This window comes from Notamacropus eugenii, chromosome 2, assembly GCF_028372415.1.
Source record: "Notamacropus eugenii isolate mMacEug1 chromosome 2, mMacEug1.pri_v2, whole genome shotgun sequence".
NCBI classification, from domain to species: Eukaryota; Metazoa; Chordata; class Mammalia; order Diprotodontia; family Macropodidae; genus Notamacropus; species Notamacropus eugenii.
In genome coordinates, this window is record NC_092873.1 from 419,474,270 (window position 1) to 419,495,699 (window position 21,430).

Here is a 21,430-nt window from a genome sequence, read left to right on the forward strand (position 1 = left end):
AAAGTAGCAAACTTGGGATCTGAACTGAGGTTGCAATTTTTTTGAAAGGCAATGCATGATGAAAATAATACTAATTACAAACTAAGTCAAGCTTTATAGAAGCCAGATTTACAGGACATGTTCCTCTGTTAGAAGCAGTGTCTATACAACTCAGCTCACTGTATGGTTATGATGATCAAAATAAGGTGCTTCCAAACTGCAAAGCACTAAGTAATTGGAAGTTACTGTTATTAAAGAAGATACATATGCAACAAGTACTGCTATTTGTCTTCCTTTTTCTTGAAACTATGCATTTTTAATTTACGATGACAGGATCTAATGTCAGTTACTGACTGACTTGAGAGGAGGCCTGGGTGCCTGATATGTGTTCCTCATTTCCTAATTACCTCCTGTATATCCAAACAACATTGACAACAATAAACTCTCTAATTTAAAAAGACGACTGATTAAAATGAAGGGCAATTTTCTGCTTACTTTAATGACTTTAAAAGTGCAAATCTTACCCTTTGAATCAACTTGTCATTAGATCTTAAAATAAAAAGTGATATTGCCTTGCCATCATAAAAGCAAGTTTATATCCTTCTATATGACACTTTCATCAAACAACTTCTTCTACTTGATAGTTTACTCATTTATTGTGGGAATGCATATGATAATGTGCTGTATAAAAATCGAGGAATTATTCTCACAGTGGGAAGTCTACTAACATGACTATTTTAATCTTATCTCTCAAACAGAGGCAGAAAACATATTAATTGCAGTTTAATTTATGCAACAAATATTTCATTTTAATTATGCTTAATTTATTTGTCAAGCTATAAAAATGTGAATGACACTGACACAGTTCTTTCTGAGTTTTAAATGAAAGAATTGAAATCAAGTAGAGCTTCCACAAGAAATTGCAAAAGACTCTAATTACCGTGTATAGGATTTGAAAAATTGCTAATCTGATAGCCACCAAACAACATCTGGGAACATATGGACTTGAAATCTTATTGCTAAACATTTATAATTCTTAATAACATACAAAGGCATCATTAATAAATAGCTGAATTCTAACATGAAGGGAGTTTTTCTCCCCTAATTGCACTATCAACAATTCTATGTTGAATTTTCTCTATGGAAATGTTAAGTGCTCTCAGAAGGCTTCAGAAAAACCAGCTGCAAATGTAGTTAATTGCTATTGTTATTACACATATACACATGTACACATGCACATACATGCATATATTTCTAAAAGAAATGGGACAAAAATGTCAAATCATAAAATCTGCCCAGTAATATATTTCCATACTTCCAAAGATTTTATATGTATAGATACTCTACAAATCGGATTGCCACCATCCACATCTTAGTAGGTCCTTATCACTTGTTTTGAGTAAAAATATTCAGAGCCTGATTGCCAACCTTCTGACAATAAGTCTCTCAACTAGCTCATCATGAGCTTGAAGGACCTGTGGGAGTTGGGTTCTACTGATATGACTTCTGGAACCCAGGGTCAACCTCCCCAATACAATGAGGACTCAACATGGAAATATAGTGAAGCAACAACATGATCAGCAGTTACAGCGTTAATTTAAAAGAAAATGGATGCTCATAACAACTCTTATTTTCATTTTCTAAAAGCATATTCATATTTCTAAAAGCAATGAAATTATAGAAGGAAAAGAAGATACCTAAAATAATTGAAGGGAAAGTGAGGCTAAAATAATCACATTATCTCCTTCCCTAATATGGACAGCCAGTAGTGCTAGGAGTATATATTTCAGTCAGTGGGAAAAATCATTAAATGGTATTTTCCAGGTTATTGGGGTTCTGGACTTTTCATATTTCAAAAACTTAGCTTCAAAATGTACCTGTCTGACTTGAAAGTGTTTGAAGCGTATTCCTTCTAGCCTAGAGTAGCTTGGCCAGTGGTATTTGGCTTGGTTTATGCTAGAAGAAATTGCTACACAAGTTTAGTCTTTTCCCTTCTGCTCATTCTTCCCTTAGTGGAATAGCCAACAGACCAAATAAGAAGACTTAGGGACCCATTGAGAAGGATTCACTAGTCTCCAGCAGCCTAAAGACTCTGCACCCTCCATAATCTACTATCAATTAACTGCTAAAATAAAGCAACTTGTTTAATAACTTTTAACCTCACCAAATCTTTGGCTCCCCTCAGACTTACAGTGATTCTCCTTAGTAATCATTCTCATTTCTCAACTAGAATACTCTTGTTAGACAGTTCCTTATTTCATTTCACTGTCCTTTCATCCTGTCTCCCCATTTAACCACCCCTTCCTAAATCACAGCTACTTTCTGAGTTTTGCAAGTGTTGCTTATTGGCCATGCTTGACAACAAGGAGTAACGAGAACACAAAACTGAAGCAATGATGAGTTAAGTTCCATCGCACAGCTCATTGTGCAGGATGGAGCGTTTAACACAGTCTTCTGATGTCTCATTGTAGTGGACACCGGACAATGGAAATTCCTCCAGCTGTGCACACTAGCAACCCCTTAAACTTTTGTAGATATTCTCTAATGATGTCAATCCCAGTTTGTTAAAGGCTATTTTGGTCTAGCTGTTCTTATCTCTCTAGAGAGGTTTCTTGCACAAACATGGTGATGGATTGTATGTCTGTTTTTTAAGATTTTAAGACACATCCTAGCCAAAGTCAGAGGCCCATTGCTAGGTTGGCTGGTTATAGGATGAGGGTTTTGCCAGCTCCAGCAACATCTGAAGGCTATTTTTCAATGGGCTGTGATCTGCATTGGTGGAGGGAATTCCTAATTAACTAAACTGCAGGTCTTTAAAGTGTTAGAAGTATGATACTGTGGTATTGAAAAACTACTGTACAGTAATCTAAAGTAAGTGGTTATTCCAGTGAGGGAAAAAGTATTGAAAATGAAGCACAAACAACAGCACTGACAAAAATGTAAATGAGATAAAAATAATGCAATGGTTTACTCTGTGTATGGGTGTGATAAAACCTGAAAGGAGAGATCAAACAAAATAGTGACATATCCTGAAACTGACAGTTTGAACGGCTAATCAAAGTACTAATGACATGTCTAAAGTTTGGGGGATATGGTAGGGTGCATTTGTATGTGTGTGTTCAGTCATGTATGATTCTTTGCGACCCCATTAGGAGTTTTCTTGGCAAAGATACTAGTTTGTCCTTTCCTTCTCCAGCTCATTTTACAGAAGAGGAAATTGAGGCAAAAGGTGAAGAGAATTGCCCAGGGTCACACCGTTCAAGTGTCTGAAGCCAGATTTGAACTTACAAAGACAAATCTACCTGACTTTATGCCCAGCACTCTTTCCACTGCAACATTTAGCTGCCCTTTTGCATTTGGTACATAATGTAAATTTATGCCATTTTGAGTTTTGCAATATATTGAACCATAGTCAAGATGGCTGATGAAAAGTCATGTGTTTTATAATGTCAAATCTCTTCTCAAGGTACCAATATACACACACATGCATGCACACACACACACACACAAACATGCACAAAATGTTCTATCAATGGATTTCTACCAATGTATTTTACTTAATGCCTGTATTTCGATCAAAATTATAGAAGCCAATCCATTTTCAGGCATAATATTCTTCCCCCACCCAAACTAAATTAAATTAAGAAAGCAATGTGAATTTTCCCATAAGCTATTTCATACTTGGATGCCCATGAACTTTACTGAGTTTTAACTAAAAAACAAATGTGTGGGGGAAATTCTGGGAATGGCATTCCAAGTCTCCAGGGATGTTTACTTGCTGTTACCACTCGAAGCTCAGCTTTCTACAAAACACTCAAATGGAGGTGACTTGCATTTACTTAAGGTACGTAAATTAATGATGTTTGTCAAGTGTGACAAAATATTGATACATGATAAACCTTAGGTAAGAATTTAAAGTCTCAAATGAAACTACACTTAATACAAGTATTAGATAATTACTTTATACATTGTAGAAATAAAGTACAAAAGTTTGAAAGGGTATAATAAAAAGTGAAATAAGCTATCAATGCTTATTGCATTTTTAAATTAGAAGTACACTGGGCACATACTTCCAATGAAGGGAAAAGAACTCTCATGAACAAAATTGTATTCAAGTGCATAGGATATTGACTTTTTACCACCTATCTTATGCTAAGTCCTTTCACTGCTTAAAGCACTTACTCAGAGCCATTCATATGCATCAGAAACAAAATAAGAAACCAATTATAATCACAGTAGCCAACACATAACAGTGGATGACTTCCTGAGACTGTTAAAAATACTCTTTAGAATGGTTAGTTAGGTCAAAATTATGTAAATTGGTTCATATCCAGCAGAACCTATAGTAGAATAAAACCTTTCCTGTGACAAACGAAACTGAGGGTAAGTTTTAAATTACAGTAAATGTTCAGGGAAATTCTGTTTGGGATGCATGCATTTGTTTAATTTCCAAGTATATTTTGTTGTGGTGGTTTTATTCGCTCCTAAGATTTAATTTAAGGAAAGAGTTCTCCGAAGTTTGGAAATTCTCTCCAGCCATGCAGTCCAGCAACCTCTTTGTAATTTAAACTTTTATAGAGTTTCCCCAGGCACTCCTATGTTAAATGAACTTTCTTATAATTATACAGGTAGAATGTCAGAGGGAAGATTTGAACCCAGATCTTTCTGACTCCAAGGTCAGTTTTTTTTTCTTTTAAACTATACGGAAAAATTCATATGACAGTTACTAAGTAAAGACTTTTGGTTACCAGCTAGAGAAGAGATAAGAATGATTTAGAATTTGTGTGTCAACTGTATGCAAATGCTAAGCACTTAGAACAGCTGATTTCCTTACGTACGTCAAACATGCTTCACAGGATATTGTTTACACTATTAAGATGCTTAACAGACCTTTATATCATTGATAACTTTGCAATGATCTAACTTTTATTGTTCAGTCTTTTCAGTCCTGCCTGACTCTTCGTGATCCCATTTGGGGTTTTTGTGGCAAAGATACTGGAGCCGTTTGCCATTTCCCCCTCCATCATCTAACTTAATAGAGGTCAAATTAACGATTTTAAAAATTCTGCTTCTAGAATTAAGTCCTAAGGAGTTCAGCTGGCCTTAATGCCAATAGGTTAAAATATTATACTGGGATATTAGTATCTTAACTCACATTCATCCCTTAATATCTTGAAGGTTAAAATGAATTATTTTAGTAGGGCAAGCTTTTGAAATGAGCCTAATAGGGTAAAAGTACTACTAAAAAATGGAAGGCATTATTGGTAATTCTTGGTTTAATGTTAGCAGATTAGAGACAGGTTGATCACACCTCTGTTTGAATTAGTGGAGCATCATTTATACTGATTGGAGATACATTTTCATCTTAGTTTAAGAGAGGAGAAGAAGAAAGTCATCAAAAAAAATTAAATATCCAAATTCTAAACCAAAGCTCTGATTTTATTATAGATTGTTTGCATGGAAAACAAAAATAATCTTTCCCAAGGAAGACATTATCCTTTTATATGAGCATTTCTTTATTTTACAAGTATACTTTCAACAATCTAGTAAATTATATTTTATGTAGTGGGTGACATAAAATCATATGTTGTAATAGTAGAGACTTGGATTCTGGAATTATTGTTAACAATTACAGAAATTCATTCATTTTGGGGGAGCACAGAAATTATTGGGAAAAAACTCAAACTCTTTCTGATTGGAAGGGGCACTAAAGGGAAACGTTACACTACATTTTTATTATAAAAGGATGAATCTTGTCACTACCTTTACTCAAAATTCTTCATTGGCTCCCCGTTGCCAATAGGATAAACTTCAAATCCTTAACTTGGTACTTAGAACGCTCTTCCTCATTGCTCCCAAGTCTAACCCACATCTTCTTCTTGGCCCCTGGACCCCATATTCACTCTTGCTCCTGCCAGATGCTAGCTGTTCCCCATGCACAGCATTTTGTTGATGTCAGCACATCCATCAGTCCTGTTGGGTCGCCATGTCTGCATTATTATCCTTCCTTTCCCCCATGGTAGAATCCTTCATTTCCTTGAAAGCCTCCAGATAATCCCTCCTAACCAAGTCTTTGGCTTATCTCAGTTACTGATGCCTTGCATTTTGTATTTACTTCTCCAGGGCTGTGTTAGATGCCTCCAGCTCCATGAGAGCAGGCACTGTTGCATGTTAGTCTTTGAATTACCTGGGCCTAACAGAGTACCTTGCACAAAAGAAGTGCTTAATATATTTTTTCTAAATGAATTTAAATTTCTGGACCACTGCTAGGTGCATCAAGGAGAATGAGGAAAGACTTTTCTTTGCAGAAGATGGAACCTACCTGAGACATGAAGGAAGCAAGGGAGGCCAGGAGGTGGATATGAGGAGGGAGATCTTTCCATGCATGAGAGGCAGCCATGAGAAGCAAGAGATGGATTGTCTTGTGCAAGGGAAGACCCAGGAGGCAAATGTCACTGGAATACAGAGTGTGGTGGGGAGAGGCAGGGGCATGGTAGAAAAAGGCTAGAACAGGAAAATGCTATGTAATGAGGGTTCAAAAAAACCAAACAAGTTCTATATTTGATCCTGAGATAATAGGAAATCATTGGAGAGGCCAAAAGATTCTGGAACCAGTAGTGGGAAAATCTGTTTAGTCCTAGGGGGAAGTGATGTATCCAGAGTTCATTACTATAGACTGTGAAATTATGATATCACCTAAGCATTTAAATACCAAAAATAAATGAACAGTAGAGTATTTGTTCCAGATTTCAACATGTGAGCATATACACAGATACACACATACATATATAATATATGTATGTTTTATTATTTGAGAAAATGGTCATTTCCTTGTAAAATGTTAATTATCAGTATTATAAAGACAGAATTAGGCAGAGTTCACCTACTATGGGGTATATGAAATAGACAACACTGAAGTGAATGACATAGATTACAAAATAAAAACTAAATGCCGATATAATAAAGAGCTCAAAACTTGAAGAATTCTGGATGTTCTAGGTATAGCTGCTTCATCCACTGGGGCACAACACAACCTTTTGCAGGTTTCATGATTTGCTATGGCTTGACAACATTGTGTACATATGCTGAACCTTTAGAAGACACAATTCACACTTACAATCTGACTTTAGGCTCACTAACCTAGGAGAGAGCCCTGTATATAAAGGGTATTCCATGCATGTTATAGACTAAAGGTCTATATGGGAAAACAGACATGTAAAATGGTTCAGTTCCATTTGCTTATGCACTGATTAGATGAGAAGAATATGAGTTTCAAAGTAAAATTTGCCTTAATTTTTAAAGTCTGACTTTCATTTCTATTAACATTTTTCAAAGGTACATAGCGAGACCTTTGGAGATAAGGCCTGACAGAGGCACGGAACTGTGCAAAATCCATAAGTCATGCCAAAAGTGTGTTGAATGTTATAAGAAGAACTATAGCCCACGAGAAAATAAGGGAAGAGCAAGAAGGCATTCATTACATATGGTGGAATTTGTCCCCCAAACCCAGTTCATATGACTGTAGCAGATATACAGTTCACAATAATGGTGATTCACATACATGCACGTGAATATGCTTTATTGCTACCTTTAGCTGGATTAAAAGCAATCTATCAAGTTTTATTCTGGTGGTCTTTTTATTAGCTTTTTACCACTTGATCAGCTGATAGGGGCAATAATGAAATGTTTTTTTATAAACTAGAGTTTGCAAGTCCTGTTCTAAGGTTGTAATATTTCAAAAAACAGTCTAAGCTTTGGGGAAAAAACCAATTACAGAAACAGCATTAAAAATGCCAAGCACCGGGCAGAAGCAATTCTGGATCAGTTTAAAAAAGTGATTGATGAAACTCTAATCCAAGCTGAAGGAACAGTTTCACGACAAGCTGTGACCATTCCACACACTTCATTAGCTGCCATAATTAGCCTGGTGTTTCAATTTGTTAGAACTGGTGGGGACAATTTTCCTCAGAATGCAAACATCAAAAACCAGGGTCCCTCAGACTTCAGAAGGGGCTGATGAGAGGCTTTTCTAGGCTCTGCTAACTAAAAGACTAATTACAGCTGATGGGAGGCTGCGCTGTGACTGTCTCTCTGTCTCTGTGCATTACTTTTAGCATCAGAAGAAAGATATGGTTGACACCACACTACTCAATCAAGCAGCTCTGCATCAGAGTACAAAGTCTGTTTAATGCACAGTTTGGCAGTTGAGTTTGGGTTTTTTAGTGATCTCTTTGTTCTCTTGTTTTCTGGGCTGTAGACCCTCACACCTATTTTGTCAAATCGGCGAAGTTCCCATATGATGAGAGGGGAGCTGGGCCGAGGAACTTAAGGAAGCATTTCTTTTGCCACCATGGACTGGTTAGAAAATGATCTTCTATTTGTCTGTTACTATACAACTTTCTTTTGAATAGCTTTGCAGTGTCTCAACTAGTTTGTCTATCCTGTAATAAGCAGTGGTTTCAGCAGTATTTACAAGTGCTGCTCATTACCAAGCTAAAAGAACCAAAATGATTGCCTATCCTGTAGCATGCACATGTGTGCAAGTATGTAAGCATGTGTATAAATAGATATAAAGTACAGGTGTGTACGTGTATGTATAATGTACATACATATATGTGTACATATATAAGTCAGGACTTGGACACATTTATTCTTGAAAATCTAAACAAAATGAAAAAGAAGAACTGATGTCTCTACCTAATTTCTTTGGAAATTGATTTAATTGAGGATATGGATACATATGTACTAATTTACATCAGCGGCTGGTAAATTCTGTAGCAATAATAATGATACTTTAATGTTTATAAAGTCATCTACTATTATGATCTCAGTTTATCCTCACAATGTTCCTGGGAAGGTAGGTGTTATTATTCATGACATTTTTACAGAAAAAGAATCTGAGACAAAGAGAGATGAAGTGAGACACTCAAAATCATATAGCTAAGACTGAACTGGAACTCAGTTCTTCCTGACTTTATATTCCCTGGGCCACCTAGTTATTAGGCATGACGGCTCATAAAAGGAATTAGCAATCAGCTACTGTCCAATCCAGACCCATCAGACAAAATAAGGTTGTTCTTGATTGGCATATTATTAGTCACTTAGTAATGTGTATTAAAATCATTCTTTGTATTCTAAAACACTTTTTCCTTTATATCATTTCTTGAGTCCTTCTAAATCTGCATTGTTCAAGAGCTTCCCAAGACTTTGGCCATCACTACTGCCTAGCCATGATTCCATTCTGATAACATAACTCCTGCGTTTCATAAGCAATCATCTTCAAAATAGTCTTTGATGTGGGCAGAATAACCTGATTAGAACCAGAGAGGTTTCTGAATGATTTAACGGTTAAAGTTTGTGATCTTGAACTTGAGTCAGTCCTACAAAAACTACCAAGGATTGTATGGAGTTTTAGTTTGTTAATTGTCTAATCTAGAGGAACAGCATTCTTTTAAATCAAAACACCTCATGCTTTATACACGAAGAAAAATGTAGGCTTTGGAATTCACTTGAAAATCTCTTCTGATATCCATTGATTATAGAAAATAAAATCTAAATAAAATAATAGCAAATAATAGGATTTAATATTGGAAAGTTTCTTAAAAGATAATATATTCCAATTTCATTTTACAGATATGAAATCTAAGGCCTAGAGAGTTGAAGTAACTTGATCAGGGTCAAACTAAGAATTAAAAAGCAGAGCTAGGACTCATAGCTCAGTCATTTGATTCTAAAAGCAATGCTCCTGTCATTATACCCTAGCTGTTTCATTCAAAAGCATTCAGAAATTTATGCTGCTTTTTCATTTTCATTGTATAGGAAAAGTACAATATATATGAAGTATATATACATGTGTGTATATGTACATATATAGAGCATATATAGAGCATACAGACACATATACAACACATGTGTGCATATGCATGTGTATATATACATGCACGTGAATACAGAATGCTTTCTGTGTACATATATGCACATGTGCACACATGTATACATGGATGTATACATATACATATACACACATGTGCATACATATATACACATGCATACACACATACTTACATATTGAGTACTGATGAAGCTGCTTCCAGAGATTTGTATGATGTTGCACAGTGGAGGGGCCTTCCTCTCCACCTCAGAGTAAGTGCTGGTGTTCTCTTACTGTTGCCTGTTTGCTTTCTGTGTGGTAAAGAGAAAAGCCTTTTGATTGATGGCTGAGCCAATACTGAGTGTACCTATGAAAGGTCCTAACTGGCTGGTTGATCTCTCTTCTCTTGGTAACTGAGGCAAAGAGTGCTTGAAGTCTCCAGATGGGGAGAGAGAAGTTAACACCAGTGACATACTCTCTTTTTTGTTGTTGTTGAGTTGTGTCCCATGGACCATGGCATGCCAATACTGTCCACAGGATTTTCTTGGCAAAGATACTGGAGTAGTTTGCCATTTTCTTTTCCAGTAGATTAAGTGACTTGCCCAGGGTCATACAGTCTGTAAATATCTGAGGTTGGATTTGAATTCAGATCTTCCAGACTCCCAGGCCCAGTAATCTATCTACTGAGCCACCCAGTTGCCTAGTCTCTTTACCGACGCCCATGTAAGTCCATAAGTATACAATGTGATTGTTTTTCTGTCCCTCTTATGTTTAATTTTTCCTGATTTTAGGTCAGTGAGTTTTGGAGAAGAGTGAACTAGGCCATGACCTTGTGACTTTCAAAAGGTCAGAAGAGTGGTTAGACATCCAGTAACTGATATCCATACCAGGGTTTTTCAGTGGTTAAATTTGATGAGAAACACAGTTCTAATGGCAACCTGTGGCATCCAGCCCAGCAATGAATTGATCCAGAGCTAAGATGCTGTTTCCTACAAGCAAAGGAACAATTCTATCTCTACTGCAAGTAATCCTGTAAGAAAGTCCTACAAGTCAGGTCCTGAAAACAAGGATGGAAGTGAATGTGGTATGGCAGACTCTTTGCAGCAACCCCCTTAAGTCTGATATCACTCTAGTGCCTGAGATGGTAGAACCAGATGTGCTCCTGGTTTGGGGGAAATGTTCATACTACTCTTGCTACATATTTTTCAGTAAATATCTCTTGGTAAAAAGCTAATTGAATGGCTAATATTGGTGTGCTAATCATCCCAACTGATATTAAGGAGATTTTAACTGACCCAGACAAGTAATATTGGGGCAATAATAGCTGTCAATTGACATTGGAGAGAATGTGCATTGGAAATTCAAGTCAATAGCATTAGAGAAATACTCATGACCCTTTTGGGGCTACCTGTGGAGCCAGCCATGCTCTTGGCAGTCCACTAACATAAGAATGTAAGTCCAGAATTTGGTTATATTTGGATGGGGAAATAGAACTACATTTGTAAGTAAAGGAGGAATCAGTGGCAACAGAGATTTAGCATGCAAGAGAAGATGGTTCTTTGATCACTATCATCATGATATAAGTGGCAAATGGCAGCTGACCTATTAAGTAACTCTAAGTTCCTACCCTCTAAGGGCTAACAATCTAAAACTGATATTAATGACTTTAAAAAAAATAGAGGACAAAAAGAACAAAAATACTGAATAAATACAGGCACTATTAAAGGTTTCCCTGTGTGTGTGTGCATGTGTGTGTTTGTTTCCTGCTCCTTTCAGTTAATTTCCTCTGTAAAATTGTAAGTCATGGACCCTACCTATACTCTCACTGAACTCTCTGAATTCTGTTCTCTGGAAATTTAGGATGCATAAGATTAGAACTGGGTATAAAACAATGATGATGATGATAACATTTATGTAGAACTCTACAATTTGCAAAGTTCTTTACCAATTTGATTCTCACAACAACCCTGGGAGGTAGCTGCTGTTATTTTCTCCATTTTATAGTTAAATACTGAGGCAGATAGTGGTTAAGTGACTTGCTCAGGGTCATACAGCTAGTAAATGTCTGAGGTCAGACTTGAACTTGAGTGCTCCAGCCTCTAGGCTTAATGTTCTAACCACTGAACCACCTAACTGCCCCTATTATTTTTTTCTCCTTATTATTTTCAATTAATCAATAAACATTTATTAAGCACCTAATATGTGCCAGGTACCATGCTAAGGTGCTAAGGATGTAAGAGAGACAAAAGACAAACCCTGCTCTCAAGTAACTTAAAGTCTAATAGGGGAAACAACATGCACGAAAACTAAGAGGGGCTAGGGAAGGAGGAGTTTTAGTTGGGGCTTAAAGAAAGTCAGAGAGGGCAGCAGTCTGATCAGATGACCTAGAATGTTCCAGACATGGGGGTCATCCAAAGAGCCGAGAGGTGAAGTGTCTTGTTTTCAGAAAAGTCAGGAGATCAGTGTCGCTGGATTAGAGTATATATTGGGAGTAAGGTATAAGAAGAATGGAAAGTTAGAAGGGGGCTAGGTGAGGAAGGGTTTTGAATATCAAAGAGAGCATCTTATATTTGTCCCTTGAGGCAACAGGAAGGCCCTGGAGTTTATGGAATATGGGCCTGGACATGATCGCACCTGAGTTTTAGGGAAAATCACTTTAGTGGCTGAACAGAGGATGGATTGGAGTGGGGAAAAACCTAAGGCAAGCAGATCCATCAACAGACTACTGCAACAATCAAGGTACGAGGAGATGAGGGCCTGCACCAGAGTGGTGGCAGTACCGGGGGGGAAAAAAGGGAGCATATTTGAGAGATGTTGCAAAGGTGAAATCAGAGACCTTGACAGCTTGGATATGGAGAATGTGAGTCAGTGAAGAATAGTGATGCCTAGTTTGCAAGCCGGAAGGACTGGGGTGGGGGATGGTATTGAGATGGGGGATAAGGGCTGGGGGAAAGATAATTACTTTTGCATTGGACATAATGTTCACTGGATGTCCAGTCTGCAATGTCTGAAAGGTAGCTGGAGATGTGAGGCTGGAGGTCAGCAGAGAGACTGGGGCAGCAAAGGTAGATTAGAGAATTATCAACATCGAGACAGAAATAAATCCACGGGAATGGATGAGATCACAAGGGAAGTAATATAGAGGGAAAAGAGAAGAGGGTTCAGGACATAGCTGTAAAGGACACCTACAGTTAGAGGGTGTGATCTGAAGGAGGATCCTGCAAAGGAGACAGAGGAGAGATCATATAGGAAGGAGGAGAACCAGGAGAGAGTGATGACCCAAAAAATTAGAGAGAAGAGAGTACTGAAAAGGAAAGAAAATCCACAGGGTTAGAGACTGCAGAGAGGTCAAGGAGAATGAGAACTGAGAAAAGACCACTAGATTTGGCAACGAAGAAATCATTAGTAACTTGGAAAAGAGTAGTTTCAGTGGAATGATAGAGGTGACAGATTGTGAGGGCTTAAGAAGAGAATGAAAGGAGAAAACGTGGAGGCACTAATTATGGTTGGCCTTTTCAAGAAGTTTAGCTACACAGGGCAGATGAGATATAGGATAGCAGATAGCAGGAACTGAAGGATATGTTTGTAGGCAATAGGAAATAAGTCAATGGAGAGGCAGAGATTGAAAATAAATGACAGAGTGAGAATGACGGGGGGGCAATCTTTTTGAGAAGAAGAGATAAATTGGGATCACTTGAATAAGTAAAGGGGCTATTCTTGGTAAGGAGTAAGGCCACTTCATCATGTGAAACAAGGATGAAAAGTAAAAAGTAGCAGAAGGCACCTGAGCGATGGACAGTGAGGAAGAGGAGAGAAGAGGAATTTCACAGTGAATGGGCTCAATTTTTTTTTCTGCAGAATGTGAAACAAAATTCTTTTCTTTTTTATTAGGAAGCTTATGTTGTAGATGTTCACTCTCCAACCCTCCACTTTTCAAGGTTCTTACCATTTCTACTTCAGGAATCAGGTTCTCCTTTTAGGTTGGATCTGATCCAGAATAACAGTTCTTACTCATTTTGAAGGATTATCATTATCATTAAGGAAAGCCAAGTATTAGGGTGCTCTGCTTTTGGTAGAGAACTATAAGATCTTTCAAGATAAGTGAAGTCCTCCTATAACACTTTTCTATCATGCTTATTGGAAGGTTGTGGCAGTAATTCTGTTTCCAGAATTTTTCACTTATTTCCTCTTTCTGACAAGGTGGTCTGTAGTATGGTTCCAAACACTTTTGTTTCTCCTGGCACTTATCTTTATCCAAACATTCACCACCATGTTCCATATGATATTCCTGGATTTCCTAATACGAATATATCTTCTGTAGCTTTCTAGAGCCATATAACAGTCATATTCCCCATCCTACCAAGTCTCAGAGGTATCTATGACATCAACTATGACTCTTTTAACTGGGATCTCCAGGTTATTTTGATTATTAATAATCTAATAAGTATTTATTATGTGCCTACTAATGCCAGGGAGTATCTTAGTGACTAGGGACATAAAGACAAATTTAAGCCCTAACCCTCAAGAAGCATGCACTCTATCATGTGAAAATAACTCTATAGAAAATTAAAGCCAAATACACACAAAGTAATTTCCAGAGGAGTGGTGCTTACAAGAAGAGGAATAAGAATAGGCTTTATATATGGAGTGGCTTTATATATTGAGTAGACTGAACACCTGGAAGGAAAATAGCATTGTAGGAGGTGTAAAGGGAGTATGTTTCAGGCATAGGGAACAATCTATATCCAAAGATGGAGAGATAAGGGATGGAATGTCACGCATGGATAACAGTAAACTGGCTGGAATATGGAGTATACTAAGTTTAATAATATGTAGTCAATCTGGAAAGATAAGCTTTGACTTCAGTCAAATTATGAAAGGCCAAAACAGATGATTTTCTATTTTATACTGGAAACAAGAAGAAACATTGTAGCTCTTAAGCAGGGGGTGACATTACAAGAATAGTTGAAATTAGGAAAATTAACCTGGCAACTGTATGAAGGATGAATCAGAGGAGAGAGAAGAGACTGTAGATCATTTAGGAGATTCTAACAATAGTCTAATAACTGATTATGCAGGACTGAGTTAGGGTAGTGGCTATGTGAATGGAGAGAAGGCTAGATGTGAGATATGTTCCAGAAGTATAACTGACAAGCTTTAGCAATTGACTGGAAGTAAGGGGTGAGAAAGAAAGAAGAATTGAAGATGATTCTTAAATTGTGAATCTGGGTTCACAGATGGAGGTGACCTAAACAAAAGCAAGGAAGTTGAAAAGAAGAAAGAATTTTGGGAAAAATTAATGAGGTTTGTCTATAACATAACAAGTTTGAGATATCTATGAAGCCCTCTTTTCAAAATGTCCAATATGTAGTTTGTGATGCAGAACTGGATCTCAGGAAAGAGACTGGGCAGTATACTGTGGCTATTCTTCTCAAAATATCATAGATCTCAATTTAAGGTCATGTTAATATGTACCTGCCCTCAATGTCATTATTTTTTTTTAAACTGTGAATTGAATTATTACATTTTGTTTTTTAAACATAAAAAGTTCAGGTATGAAGACTGGCAAAATAGAGAATGATAATTATTAGGAAAGCTAAGTACATTTCTAATTTCTAATTCTAAATCTATCCATGTTATACTAAGGGAAACAATGGATAAAGTAACAATACAAGACTTTTTTTCTCAATATCACTTAAATTTAAGTCTCATTATTAAATGAGGATGGTAGAGAAAACCAGATATTTATCATGAAACAGTCAAATAGTGCATTGCTAGTTACACAGCAAAGTACATACCATTTAAAGTTCTCTTTAGAATGCATTTTTTCAAAACTTTCTAGATCATTGTAATGGTAATTTAAATGGGAAGATCTTTCCCATCCATTAATAGACCCATGTGACCTTCCTGGGTCACATGCAACCTGTGGTGGGAGGAGTTTGCTGAATAGGTGGAGCAGGAAAGGGTGGAACACTAAGCAAATCAGAGCAGTCAGAGCAGGGAAAGAGAGCAGGCAGCAACTAGCATTAGTGGAAGAGCTTGTTTGTGATTTGTTTAAGGGAGCTGGCTTGTAGGAAGCCTAACAGAGGGAAGGCTTGGATATGGTAGTGCCCCTTGCATTGTTATTGCATGTACCTTTCTTTGTTGCTATGATGGATTTGGTTTTTTGGTGTTGGGATTTGGCTTTCTGATGTTTGAATAAATGTTTTGGTTCTGTCTTCCATGTGGACAGTCTGTTATATTTTGCAATTCAGAACTGTCCTGGCATATTCATAGCCACTGTAGGTGCTGTGATTATCACATTGGTGGTACAATCATCACCAAGGGATCATATTTTCCCAGGAAGAAACTGCAGAACTAAAAAGTCAGGGTTTTGTGAAATAGTCAACTAGTTACTAACAAACCCTTAAAAATAACTGTGAGAATGGATTTGATTAGAAACACTTGTTCCTGTGTAAATATTATTACAGAATGGCTTCATGCCATTTTGTTGCTTTATAGTACTTTTTCAAGGTTCTAAAGCTTAGTAGCAAAATTTGCCTCAATACTGTTGTATTTCTTTCTACACTCCTGATGATCTACACAATTTTTCATACTTAAAGATACTCTGCGAACATCAATCTGTTTTTCCTATGTTCAGTCATCTTTATGATCAGAATTGGGAAGAGGGATAGGCAAGATGGGCAACACCCCCAGGGTGCAATGTACTGGAGAGCACAGGAGACACTTTTAAATAATATTTTTTATAAGTTCATATGTGCTTTATGGCAGAAAATACCACTCTGCATGGCCCATAGATTTTTCTTTTGTCATAAATCAAATGATGGGATTTCAGGATCATCAATCAACACATTTATTATATGGGTCACTGTGCTCAGCTCAAGAGATAAAAAGAAAAAGTGAAAACCATCCCTGCCTTCAAGGAGCTTTCATTCTAATAAAGGATATAACTCATACATAAATTGGTATATCCAAGATTTACAAAGAGTATATACTAAGCAGCCCTAGAGGGGATAGCACTAGCAACTATGGGGACTAAGAAAGGCCTCCTAATCTTGAAAGAAACAAGGGCCACTAAGAAATGGAGGAGATAAGGGAGAACACTTAAGCCAATAACTCTCTTTGTACAAAGACAGGAGATACAGCATCATTTGTGAGGTACAGCAAATAGTACAGTTAGACTATAGAGCTCATGGAGAGTAGTCATACTTCAAGAGGTCAAGTTGTGAAGAGCTACAAATACAAAAACAGGGGAGTTTTATTTGTTCCTTAGGGATTATAAGGGGCCAGTGGAATTTATTTAATAGGGGGGTGATATGACGACAGTTGTATTCTAGGAAAATCACTTTGGCAAATGTATGGAAGATAAGATTGTAATAGTCTCCAGCATTTATGGAGTGCCTCAAGGTTTTTGCAAAAGACTTCACATTTAGTATCCCAATTGATTATTACAACAAGCATTGGAGTGAGGTGCTATTATTATCCCTATTTTAAGATGAGGAAATTAAGGCAGCTTTAAAAGACTTGCCTATGGTCACATAGTTAGTAGGTATCTGCAGCTGGATTTAAACTCAGATCTTCCTGACTACAGACCTAGCACTCAATTTACCATGCCAATAATAGGTAGATGTGAGACTGAAGGTCAGAAGAGAGGTTTGGGCTGCAAGAAAGACAGTTAATATTTCTTACTGTGTTATGGAGTTACTATTTACTTCGTGACCTATTTTAATTTTCAGAGAGTATATTACTTGGGTAAGATTTTGTATCTCTTGTATTAAGTCTTTATTCTCCTTCCAGTTCTTTCCTCTACAGCTCTTACTTATCTTTTTTTTTTTTAATTTCGTTGAATCTCTTCCAGGAATAATCATGAGGCTCTGCTCATAGTACCTGTGAAGTTATTCACTGAACATTTCTGAAGTTCATTCCAAGTTCTTTGCTATTAAAAGAAAAAGTTTGGTGGGGCCAAGATGGTGGAGTAGAAGCAGGGACCCACTACAGCTCTCTCCCCAAACCCTTCAAAAATCCTGTAAAAATGACTCTTACAAATTCTAGAACAGCAGAAGCCACAAAATGACAGACTGAAGCAAATTTCCAGCCCAATACAACTTGGAAGGTTGACAGGAAGGATCCATCACACCAGGATGGGAATGGAACACAGTTCAATGTGGGCAGCACTGGCACTGACAGAGCTAGAGTAGTTTTAAGGGGACTGAACTGCTGGCAGCTGCTGTGGTTCCCAGATTTCTCAATCCACAAATGCCAAAGACAGCTTCAAAGATCAGTGGGAAGGGACTCTCACTTGGCTGATAGGGGAGCGTAGTCAAGCCCCAAGGTGGTGGCAGCCACTGCTAATGCAGAGGCTGCTTCTGGAGCCCTCCACTTAACAAGCTCAAAAGTCAAGTAACTGGTTGGGAAAATTAGCAAATGGGAAAAAGAAACAGACTATAGATTCTTATTTTCTCAGTGAAGAGGTTTTCCTTACATTATTGCTGATGAGGAAGATCAAAACATACAACCAGAAGAAAAGAATAAAGTCAAAGTTCTTGCATCCAAAGCCTCCAAGAAAAACATGAATTGGTTTCAGACCATGGAAGAGCTCAAGAAGGACTTTGAAAATCAAGTAAGAGATGCAGAGGAAAAATTGGGAATAGAAATGAGAGCCATGTAAGAAAATCATGAAAAATGTTTCGACCACTTGCTAAAAGAAACCCCCCAAAAATGCAGAACAAAATAACACCTTTAAAATTAGACTAACCCAAATGGCAAAAGAGTCCAAAAAGCCAATGAGAAGAAGAATGCCTTACAAAGCATAATGGAACAAATGGAAAAATAGGTGCAAAAGCTTACTGAAGAAAATAATTCCTTGGATATCAGAATGGAGCAAATGGAAAGTAATGACTTTATGAGAAATCAAGAAATTATAAAACAAAAACAAAAGAATGAAAAAATCAAACACAATGTGAAGTGCCCCACTGGAAAAACAACTGACCTGGAAAATGGATCTAGGAGAGATCATTTAAAAATTATTGGCCTACCTGAAAACCATGATCAAAAAAAGAGCTTAGACATTATCTTTCAAGAAAGTATAAAGGAAAACTGCCCAGATATTCTAGAACCAGAATATTCTATTCTAAAATAGAAATAGAAGGAATCTATTGATCACTTCCTGGAAGTGATCCACAAAGGAAAACTCCTAAGAATACTACAGTCAAATTCCAGAGGTCCCAGGTCAAGAAGAAAATATTAAAAGCATCCAGAAAGAAACAATTCAAGTATTGTGGAAATACAGTCAGGATAATACAAGATTCAGTAGTTTCTACACTAAGGGATCAGGGGACTTGGAATATGATATTCCAGAGGTAAGAGAAGATAGGATTAAAACCAAGAATCTATCCAGAAAAACTGAGTATAATACTTCAGGGGGAAAAATGTCACTTCAATGAAATAGAGGACTTCCAAGCATTTTTGTTGAAAAGATGAGAGCTGAATAGAAAATCTGCCTTTCAAATACAAGAATCAAGGGAATTACGAAAAGGTAAACAGGAAAGAGAAAATATAGGGGACTTGCTAAAGTTGAACTGTTTACATTCCTACATGAAAAGATATGTGTGTGTGTGCATGTATAAATGTATTTATAGAGAAAGAGAGAGACAGAGTGCACAGAGTGAGCTGAATATGAAGGGATGATATCTAAAAAAGAAAATTAAGTGTTGAGAGGAATGAACTAGGAGAAAGGGAGAGGTAGAATATAATAAATTATCTTATATAAAAGAGGCAAGAAAGAGCTTTTACAATGGAGAGGTAGAAGGGGAAGATGAGAGGGAATAAGTGAGCCTTCCTTTCATTGGATTTGGCTTCAGGAGGGAATAACATACACACTCGATTGGGTATGGAAGTTTATCTTACCCTACAGGAAAGCAGGGGGAAGGGGATAAGAGGGGGGATAATAGGACGGCAGATTGGGGGAAGGGGTAATTGGAAGCAAATACTTTGGTAGGTATATCAAATTGCTTGCCTTCTCAATGAGGGGGGATGGGGAGGAGGAAAGGGAGAGAATGTGGAACTCAAAGCTTTAAAGAAGAATGTTAAAAATTGTATTTACACGCATCTAGGAAATAAGATATATAGGCAATGGGGTATGGATATCTCTCTTGCCCTATAAGAAAATAGAATGGAAGGGGATAAGGGGGGCTGATAGAAGGGAGGGCAGATTGGAGGAAAGGATAATCAGCATACATCCTACCCTGGGGTGGGGGAAGGGTAGAAATAGGGAAAAAATTTGAAATTCAAAATTTTGTGGAAGTGAATGTTGAAAACTGAAAATAATTTTTTAAAAAAGTATTGCTATATTTTGTACATATGCAACATTTCTTTTGATCTTTTTTATTTCCTTGGGGTATGGGCTTAGCAATGGAATCTTTGAGTCAAAGGAGTGTGGACAGTTTAGTCACCTTTTGAGGGTAATCCCAAATTGCTTTCCAGAGTGGTTGAACTGGTTTACAACTACACCAGTAAGCATCCTTGTGATCATCTTTCCCTAACACCGCTAACAATGACTATTCCTATATTCTACCACCTTTCCTAATTTGCTTGGTGTTAGGTGCTCTTTTGAGCTGTGCTTCTCTTAAAAGGGATTTAGATCAATTCTTCATATAACTTTTACAGCTACTTGATTATGCCTTTAAATCCAAATCACTTTGGCTCTCACTGATTGGACAATATTAAGCTCTAGCCCAATCCTCACTTACTCATTGTTTGGGTTTTGGTGGCACAGAGTGAGTATAAATAGTAATTGTTTCTCTTCTGGTCAGAAACTCTGAGGATCTTCTCCCTGAATTTTTTTTTTTTGTTAAGGCAAACTTTTGTCTCATTTCTGACCTAGCCTTAAATTACTGAATGTGTGTTGCCTCAGACAAACAGACCTAGGAAAGACCTTGGTTTGGAAAGGTTAAAGTTTCCCACTACATCCTAGACTTATGTCTTGCCATTGGATGACTCTGGAGGAGATAGTGAGGTTGATGACTTTGCACACATCCAATTCACTTGCAAGTGAAGATATCACCCTCCTAATGTCATTGGTCCTCTTCAAGAACAAAGGATTAACAACAACAGTTGTTAAATTTATTCATTTGAGAACTATTTGGTCATATTCTTGGACAACTCAACTATTAGGATTTTCAGTTCTACATATTTTCTGTTTGTTGACTAAATATCTTAGTGATCAGAATTTTATTAAAGATATTTGTTGCAAAACTTTGTTTCCCTCCTTATCTTAAATATATTAATTTTGTGCTGCAAAAGCTTTCCAATTTCCTGTAATCCAAAGTATCTGTTTTATGGTTTGTCATCACCTTTATTCCTTTTTACTGAAGAATTAAACCTTTATCCATTTCTGAGAGAGGCACTAGATCAGTTTCCCTTACCATTTTGAGTTCATTGTGGAACATACACTACAATGATGTTGGTTTTAGCCCAATTTCTTTCAGGAAGAAGACTGCCTTTCCGTTGATTTTTTTCAAACAAGTCTTGTCAAATAGAGAGTTTTTGTCTATATCATTTATATTTTCAGGCTGACTGTAT

The 21,430-nt window shown here is 37.0% G+C and overlaps 1 protein-coding gene across 2 annotated transcripts in view; it reads right to left on the minus strand.

The window, feature by feature from the left end:
• SPATA17 (spermatogenesis associated 17) overlaps positions 1-21,430 on the minus strand; it is a 270,751-nt gene that overhangs the window by 14,659 nt on the left and 234,662 nt on the right. The window contains exon 10 of one of the 2 annotated variants that reach the window (XR_011975479.1): positions 10,045-10,161. The exons of the other annotated variant lie outside the window; for it this stretch is intronic. The gene's annotated coding sequence lies outside the window, so the exon portion shown is untranslated. The remainder of the gene's footprint in view (positions 1-10,044; positions 10,162-21,430) is intronic. 2 annotated transcript variants of the gene reach the window in all.